General features: G+C 43.9%; 1 non-coding gene across 1 annotated transcript; it reads right to left on the bottom strand.

Moving 5' to 3' along the window:
- Positions 1-7,120: 7,120 nt before the first annotated feature.
- On the bottom strand, positions 7,121-7,195 carry Trnas-cga (transfer RNA serine (anticodon CGA)). The gene has a single exon. It is a non-coding gene; the product is annotated as a tRNA-Ser (tRNA).
- Between the last annotated feature and the right edge of the window lie 282 nt (positions 7,196-7,477).

Below are 7,477 nucleotides of genomic sequence, written 5' to 3'. Positions count from 1 at the left end.
AGCGATAGGTGGATCAAAACAAAATGTCCAGACACTCTGTGACCAAAATGGTACTGAAACAGAGGATGACAGACTAAAGGCCGAAACACTAAATGTCTTTTCCAAAGCTGTTTCACAGAGGAAGACTGCACTGTAGTTCCCTCTGTAGATTGTCGCACAGATAACAAAATGGTAGATATCGAAATAGACGGCAGAGGAATAGAGAAACAATTAAAATCGCTCAAAAGAGGAAACGCCCCTGGACCTAATGGGATGCCAGTTCGATATTACACAGAGTACGCGAAGGAACTTGCCCCCCTTCTTGCAGCATTGTACCGTAGGTCTCTAGAAGAGCGCAGCGTTACAAAGGATTGGAAAAGGGCACCCGTCATCCCCGTTTTCAAGAAGGGACGTCGAACAGATGTGCAGAACTAGAGACCCATATCTCTAACGGCGATCAGTTGTAGAATTTAGCAAAAAAAAAAAAAAAAAAAAAAAAAAGGCTCTGAGCACTATGGGACTTAATATCTATAGTCATCAGTTCCCTAGAACCTAGAACTACTTAAACCTAACTAACCTAAGGACATCACACAACACCCAGTCATCACGAGGCAGAGAAAATCCATGACTCCGCCGGGAATCGAACACGGGAACCCGGGCGTGGGAAGCGAGAACGCTACCGCACGACCAGAATTTTGCAAGACGTGTTATATTTGAGTATAATGACTTTTCTGGAAACTAGAAATCTACTCTGTAGGAATCAGCATGGGTTTCGAAAAAGACGATCGTGTGAAACCCAGCTCGCGCTATTCGTCCACGAGACTCAGAGGGCCATAGACACGGGTTCCCAGGTAGATGCCGTGTTTCTTGACTTCCGCAAGGCGTTTGATACAGCTCCCCACAGTCGTTTAATGAACAAAGTAAGAGCATATGGACTATCAGACCAATTGTGTGATTGAATTGAAGAGTTCCTGGATAACAGAACGCAGCATGTCATTCTCAATGGAGAGAAGTCTTCCGAAGTAAGAGTGATTTCAAGTGTGCCGCAGGGGAGTGTCGTAGGACCGTTGCTATTCACAATATACATAAATGACCTTGTGGATAACATCGGAAGTTCACTGAGGCTTTTTGCGGATGATGCTGTGGTATATCGAGAGGTTGTAACAATGGAAAATTGTACTGAAATGCAGGAGGATCTGCAACGAATTGACGCATGGTGCAGGGAATGGCGACTGAATCTCAATGTAGACAAGTGTAATGTACTGCGAATACATAGAAAGAAAGATCCTTTATCATTTAGCTACAATATAGCAGGTCAGCAACTGGAAGCAGTTGATTTCATAAATTATCTGGGAGTAGGAATTAGGAGTGATTTAAAATGGAATGATCATATAAAGTTGATCGTCGGTAAAGCAGATGCCAGACTGAGATTCATTGGAAGAATCCTAAGGAAATGCAATCCGAAAACAAAGGAAGTAGGTTACAGTACACTTGTTCGCCCACTGCTTGAATATTGCTCACCAGTGTGGGATCCGTACCAGATGGAGTTGATAGAGGAGATAGAGAAGATCCAACGGAGAGCAGCGCGCTTCGTTGCAGGATCATTTAGTAATCGGGAAAGCGTTACGGAGATGATAGATAAACTCCAGTGGAAGACTCTGCAGGAGAGACGCTCAGTAGCTCGGTACGGGCTTTTGTTGAAGTTTCGAGAACATACCTTCACCGAGTAGTCAAGCAGTATATTGCTCCCTCCTACGTATATCTCGCGAAGAGACCATGAGGATAAAATCAGAGAGATTAGGGCCCCCCTAGAGGTATACCGACAATCTTTCTTTCCACGAACTGTACCAGACTGGAATAGAAGGGAGAACCAATAGAGGTACTCAAAGTACCCTTCGCCACACACCGTCAGGTGGCTTGCGGAGTATAGATGTAGATGTAGATGTAGATAATATTGGTCAAATGTACCCTCCGACATTTAATGTAGATAGGGTTGTAAAGTATACAGAGATATGCTGATCAGTATCACAGGACTTTCTGTAAGTGTGCTGCTAGACAGTTCCTTCTTTCCAGCGAAAAGGGCAGGTAAAGATTTCTAATTTGAAGGCCTCTCTTTTCTTGCGCACAACTGCGCCTTCCCTTGTCGAAGTATGAGTGTTGTGGTTAGTGTCAGTCTTAAGGAGGGAGAAGATGAAATATGATACTGAAATCTGGTCTACCCTTCTCGAATAGAAAGGAGATGGTGGGGTGAGGGTGAGTGGTGGGAAGGTGGGGGGCTTCAAGTTTGACGTCCCTACACCACCATCCGTGTTACATACTACCCACACTGTAAGAGAGATTACGGTGAGGTCTGGAATTTAATCCAGGACAATGGCGCAAAGTCAGGTGATAAGGAACTTCATACTACCGCCTCTCCTCCGCTTGCCGGTCAAATACTGGCGGCGAACATTTCTACCTCCTCCGGGATTCGATGGGGCTACCTCCGCACAGGAGGGCTTTCTTAACCTCGGATACGGAGGTGGAGTCGAACGTGAACAAAGCTATAGGAGGAAAAGAGTTCGTAAGCTGCGACGTTGTAAATAACGGAACAAGGCCGTGCGGAAGACAGCGCTTTAATGATTCAGTAACGGGGCGCACTGGAAGGATCAAGGAGCTCTAATGTCTATCATACGAACAGACGTAGTTGAGGACTTGTGCTGCAGCTGGTGTACCTATAGAGGTCAGTGACACAATTATCCGCTGAGGGGCGACATTAATCGGTATTCATGGTCGTGGAGCTGCCAGGAAGTCACTCATCACAAGAATCAACAGCGTCGCTTAGAACAGTGCAAACAACGCCGTAATTGGTGTGTGGAGCAGCGGATGCAGAATTTATGAGATGACGAGGCAACGTGATCGGTGTGTATAACTCTAGCGAATGCTTTGACAGCTGTGTTTATATCAATGTATGTGTGTGATGACTGTAAAATTCGGTGACGTCTTGTGGCGGCACGGCTGCCTGCCCTGTGTTTGGCTCGGACCATTGGTTTCAGATTGGTTGACAAGTAGAGGCAGGTGTTTATAAAAACATTCGAGACGGTAGCGTCTTCCTCACTTTGTAGAAACTGCCTTTATTCTGTATCAGGTGAGAACACTCCTGCATACAAATAAAGACCAATTCGTCGCTGCTGGAGGAAAGTCACGTGGACCTACTGACTGGCCTGCTCCAAGACTCGACCTAAACCCCTACGAGCATCTTATGGACAAACTAGAGCGGCGACTCTGTGGCAGTGCAAGTGAATTTATGATGAACTATAAAATTCACAGTAATGTTCATACAGACAATGCGTTCTCGTCTTGGATTCACAATGGAGTTCTATATTCTGGGACAAACGTCTATAAAAGTTTCCTAGTAAACATCGGGCAGGAAAGTGGAAGTCCCAGAATACTGAAAAAAAAAACAAATATGTACCTTATTACTCGCTCCTATAACATATAAGAATATTTCGACCTAAAGATATAAACGGTTGTTAACATCTTTTTATTACATACGCAGGAGGTGAAGGTATCTGAAAACAGTAAAGTCACGCAAATGCTTATTACGAAGTAGTATGAAGAACAACAGTTGAATGGTTTAACACGAAGAGCAGAGGTTTGTTTCTAAGTACAGCAGTTGCTGTTCTCCTAAAGCAAATAGTACTTGTCATAATTTATTGGTGGCATACCCAAAAGAAGCTACCTGCAGTTCATGTACGCAGGGAATGTACGAAGTCGTTACACATGTCTTTCCACGCTGAGACTATACCACAACAAGTGTAACGCATTGTCTCCAGACACAAGTCTACTGCGGTACGGAATAGTGCATCGTAAGGTGGGAGTGCAATCTGGCAGTAACTGGAAACGAACTCGAAAGCTGAAGTACGGGCGAAAACGCTTAAACTGCACAAAGATTCTCCTTGAAAGTCTTGCGGTACATCGACCAAATGCAGTGTCGCTTACAGCTGTAGCAAAATGGTGCCAAGAGTGCGTGGGTGGTGTTGATCGGGAGGAGAGCGGAGGAGGATGTTTGCATTTAACGCCGCGTCGACAACGAGGTCATTAGAGACAGAGCACGAGCTCGGATTGGGGAAAGATAGGGAAGGAAATTGGCTGTGCCCTTTCGAAGGGATCATCCCGGCATTTTCCTCAAGCGATTTAGGCAAATCACGGAAAACCTAAATAAGGATGTGCCGAGCATAGGTTTGAACCGTCGTCCTCCCGAATGAGAGTCCAGTGTGCCAACCACAGCGCCACATCGCACGGTATGCAGATCGGGAAGTCCAGATTTTGTGCCATGCGGTTTCCATCTTTTGGGCGAGCTGTAAGAACACCTGGCGTGAGGGGGGAGGGGGATTTTCCAACGATGAAGACGTTCACACAGTTGCCCTCGAACAGTTCCGTATCCATGAAGGGATTTCTATAATCGAGGGATTGAACGACTGGCAGGATTTTCCGCCCGTTGTTCACAGAGACTTGGTGACTATGTTGAAAAGTGTTGCCATGTATCTGCGTCACTTTGAAGTCTAGTGCAGCATCCAGAAAAAGTTACTTGGACTGCCATAATAATATGTAACTTATTTTTTGAAGTAGCCACGTATAACTTCACTCTTTCCTTATCATCGAAGGTTCTCCTTCACAACGGCATTTACAGAACACGACATGCGAATGAATCATGAATGAATTATCAGTTCTTCCAAAAACTCGACGATAGCTATTCACCATGCTCCCATTCATCCTGAAGTACGCTGAATACCTATTGCCTAGTTAGTAGAAAGTATTGACTGATTAAATGATGTAATACTAACAAAAGGAGAAAATGTCTTATCACTAGCTTGATCGATCCTTATCTCATAGGTAACAACTATTGCTTGTAAATCAATTTTTTTTCTTTTTTTTTTTTTTTGTTTGGGCATCTTCAGTGTCCTACTAAGATGATAATTATTACAGTAATTATTCGATTCCCTACAATAATTTTGTTTTGAGCCGTTTGAATATACATCTGTAATGTTGCATACAACCATTTGTAGCGCAATGCAGTGTTTACATCAGTCGAAAGTATAGGATGTGGGTTAAAGATTTACTTTTATCTTTCTTACGATTTATGAGTATCTATTTACTCTTGCGTAAGAGCTTCTGGTCTCAGACTTCTTTGTATTAGAGTTTCACTGAATTACATTTCAGACAACACCGCTGTTCCTCTACTTCAACTTGTTGCTAGGTGAGTCATGGGATATTATGAACCGTAGAGGCTGGCATTGGAGTAAGCATGTTACGTATGGTAGTGGTGTTGTGGTTGGGTATCGATAATTTTATTTGTAAGACAATAACCTCACAAAAATGTACGTAAATGTATTTTGCACGTTACTGCTTGCGTTCGTTGTCAATAAAAACATAACTGTGAATTATGTAAACTCATTTGCAATGCTTCCAATAAATTTTGTTAATCCTTACGTAAAGACTACAAGTTAATTTCAACACTGTCTTTGCCAATTATGTAAATAATTAGATTCTTTACCTAGAAATGTAATTGCTGTCCTTTCTTGTTTGGCGGGAAGAATAGTTGTAAGAGGCAGTCTTATTATGCTGTCTGTAAAGAAGAGAGACATTCTGTATGCAGTTTGAACCCCTTGAGAGCAAACAGAAGTTTTATACGTCGACCAGGTATTTTAAGTGTTCAAGAATACAGAAGTTAAAAGTGTGAACCTTTATTATTTCGTAGTTAGTGATCCACCGAACTTTTACAGTCCTTGAAAGTTTCAGGTTTATTCGTACAGGAAAATCCAGAGACATCAATCACACTCCGAAGAGAACCAAAGATGACACATAAAATCAGCTGAGAACCAGATACCAAAACTGTTTAATGTGAGCACGTCCACTTTCAAAAATTTCGCAAATTGACATACATCTGTAATCGAGAGTGGTTTGACCTATTATTGGAAGTGCCATGTTATAAGAACACAAAGGTCAGAGATTATTGTCTCCGCGGTGCGTGTAACGTGAAGAGGGATATTTGAAAGTGATCCGATCTTCACATTTATTTTGTGTCCAAACGGTACATTTTCCGGTACGTGTTACTAAATTTTTACATACTAAGTCCCTTCATCAATTACTAGAATATTGTAATAGGAATTGTGAAACACCTAGTGTACGTAACAAAATAGGGAGAGAGTCGACGCATTATGTAGTGCAGTCTCCGCGGGCGCAAGGCAGTGTAGTTCAGCGCCCCGTCCGCGACCGTGTGTCGTTAGTGACGCCATAGGAGGGAGAGAGACGACACAGAACTCCCCTGCTCTGGTCTGTCCCGCGGTGAGATCCAACGTAAACAAAATAACAGAGGAAGCGCAGCTCTGTAAAAGTGGTCGATGAGCGGTAAAACAAGCAAACCATTTAATGTTTAGGTAACAATTAGCGTTCGTGTGGCAGAATTACTAATCAAAGCTTCAGAACGCAATATCCAAAACAAGAATCGAAGAACAACTTAGTAGTTTTCTGACTCACAAGTTGATTCTATTAGTATTGCACATGCACACTCGTCATATGTGTAGTAGGCGTCTTCTGTAAAATATATCAATTCCTTAAATGAACTAGTGTCATAGATCCAGAATGAGATTTTCACACTGCAGCGGAGTGTGCGCTGATATGAAACTTCCTGGCAGATTAAAACTGTGTGCTGGACCGAGATTCGAACTCGGGACCTTTGCCTTTCGGGGGCAAGTGCTCTACCAACTTTTTTTTCCGTTATTGATCGTTGTGTTTGGTCGTTGCGGACGTCGCAAGACATCCTGTTCAAGTTCGGTGGTTGATCCTTCCACTCAGTTTTGTATTACAGAGGCCAACCGGCTCTCCGACAGAACACGCTGAGCTACCGTGCCGGCTACCAACTGAGCTACCCAAGCACCACTGACGCCCCGTCCCCACAGCTTTACTTCTGCCAGTACCTCGTCTCCTACCTTCCAAACTTTACAGAAGCTCTCTTGCGAACCTTGCAGAACTAGCACTCGTGAAAGAAAGGATATTTCGGAGACATGGCAATGTCACAGTATGCGGGATGTTTCCAGAATGAGATTTTCGCTCTGCAGCGGAGTGTGCGCTGATATGAAACTTCCTGGCAGATTAAAACCGTGTACCGGACCGAGACTCGAACTCGGGACCTTTGCCTTTCGGGGGCAAGTGCTCTACCAACTGAGCTACCCAAGCACCACTGACGCCCCGTCCCCACAGCTTTACTTCTGCCAGTACCTCGTCTCCTACCTTCCAAACTTTACAGAAGCTCTCTTGCGAACCTTGCAGAACTAGCACTCCTGAAAGAAAGGATATTACGGAGACATGGCAAGGCCACAGTATGGGGGATGTTTCCAGAATGAGATTTTCACTCTGCAGCGGAGTGTGCGCTGATATGAAACTTCCCGGCAGATTAAAACTGTGTGGTGGACCGAGATTCGAACTCGGGACCTTAGCCTTTGCGGGCAAGTGCTCTACC

This window comes from Schistocerca cancellata, chromosome 1, assembly GCF_023864275.1.
Source record: "Schistocerca cancellata isolate TAMUIC-IGC-003103 chromosome 1, iqSchCanc2.1, whole genome shotgun sequence".
NCBI lineage: Eukaryota > Metazoa > Arthropoda > Insecta > Orthoptera > Acrididae > Schistocerca > Schistocerca cancellata.
Note: the sequence above shows the minus strand (reverse complement) of the source record. Positions and strands in the feature narration are given on the sequence as shown.